We start from the raw sequence: 1,954 nt of genomic DNA on the forward strand, positions 1-1,954 counted from the left end.
TGCACCATAAACTAATGTGGAAACCTCAGCTCGTAACTCATTCCCATGTACCAACTCTCTCGCTCCATTGATGCTGCACACCTTGTACCACCAGGACCACTGAAACCCTCCTCTCCCCAAATTATCCCCTGCAGCTGCAGAACATTCTAGTATTGCTACAGTTTTACCAGTACGTCACTTAAAGACATGTGTGAATCGATTTTTTATTAATTTAAAAAAATACTGTAACTGTTTTATCTTTTTTAATATTTTGGGAACATTGCTATCGACTTAAATGTTTGTGGTTGTAGAGCGGCACGTAACTCATGTTGAAAGTCCACACTCGTCGGTGAAAGACGAGGAAAAAAACGTACAATAAAGAAAAAGATCTTGAAAGTAATATTCATTTAGTAGTTGCATGGCAAATTTTTCCCTTTCTGCGATCAAGTTTTCATTTTGGTTGAAAGGTAGTGGCTCTATGACCTGTCAAATCTAAGATATGATTTTGGCCAGTTGCGAGTAGGACTAGTACCCTGGACAAACTGAATTATGTGTACAGACGGTTCATCCATCCCGGGAATCGTTCATTTAGGCGATTTTTGCCTGGCATCAGTCCCGGAAATTCCAAGAATTCGAGAATTTTTAATTTTAAGTTTGAAGTTGGATAACAAGCGATAAAAGAAATATTTTCGTGTTACTTTTGAATACATTACGGGAAAGGCAGTGATCAATGTCTTACAAATATTTACTATTAAAACAGTCTTTATTACGATTTATTTACCAAGGTGACCGGTTCCGACCACTACTGTGGTCATCTTCAAACCATTGAGTAGGAACCTCTTTCTGTTGGAGAATCACTACTTCGAGTAGTGATTCTCCAACAGAAAGAGGTTCCTACTCAATGGTCTAAAGATGACCACAGTAGTGGTCAAAACCGGTCACTTGGTAAATAAATCGTGATCAAGACTGTTTTAATAGTAAATATTTTTGTGTGATTTAATTACAGATTAACAGCTTTCTGATGTTTCCTTTACCCGTACTGTGAAAACTTGCTCCTTACCACATTTCATGATCGCAGGTCAGTAGAAAGTACCCTATAGATGAGTGAGTCTGTGACTATCAAAATATGTGACCTAAATGGCCGTATCGTTTGCCTGTATTGACTTAGAAGCTTAAGTTTTTTGTAGCGCAAAGGGATCACAGACTTTAGTGCATGACATAAAATTCATCTTGGTACCTCTAACTGTCCTTGAGAAAAATCGATGTTAACGAACAGACAGCTAGGCAGTCGGATAAAAAATAAAAATAAAGATTCGTTTCCTGTTCTATAATTACGAATTAACAATTTTTGGATATTCTACTTTAGTTCTACTGTAAAACCTCGCTTCTTGTCAATTATCATGATTCCACGTAAGTACCTCTATAGGTTTTGATGAGTGACTTTGCAAGTATCAAAATGTATGACATTAACGGCCTTATCTTTTGATTGGATTGGTTTAGAAACTCCAGCTTCTTACACCGTCAAGGGACCTACCTTAGTATGTGGGATAAATTTCAACTTGTTACGTCAACCCAGTTCTCAGAAAAAGGGTTTTTAAGAGTCGGACAGACAGACAGACGGATAGATGGACAATAAAAATGATCCTATAAAGTATAGCACTCCGTCGTCAGGCCACAAGTGGCCCATCGGGATCATCCGACCGCCGTGTCATCCTCAGATGAGGATGCAGATAGGAGGGGCGTGTGGTCAGCACACCGCTCTCCCGATCGTTACTTTGGTTTTCTTTGACCGGAGCCGCCACTATTCGGTCGAGTAGCTCCTCAATTGGCATCACGAGGCTGAGTGCACCCCGAAAATGGCAACAGTGCATGGCAGCCCGGATGGTCACCCATCCAAGTACCGACCACGACCGACAGCGCTTAACTTCGGAGATCTGACGGGAACCGGTGTATCCACTGCGGCAAGGCCGTTGCC

At 40.8% G+C, this 1,954-nt stretch overlaps 1 pseudogene; it reads right to left on the bottom strand.

The window, feature by feature from the left end:
• Positions 1-1,836: 1,836 nt before the first annotated feature.
• LOC126089613 (5S ribosomal RNA) lies at positions 1,837-1,954 on the bottom strand (annotated as a pseudogene).

The sequence above is a fragment of the Schistocerca cancellata genome, chromosome 6, assembly GCF_023864275.1.
Source record: "Schistocerca cancellata isolate TAMUIC-IGC-003103 chromosome 6, iqSchCanc2.1, whole genome shotgun sequence".
In the NCBI taxonomy this organism is placed as follows: Eukaryota; Metazoa; Arthropoda; class Insecta; order Orthoptera; family Acrididae; genus Schistocerca; species Schistocerca cancellata.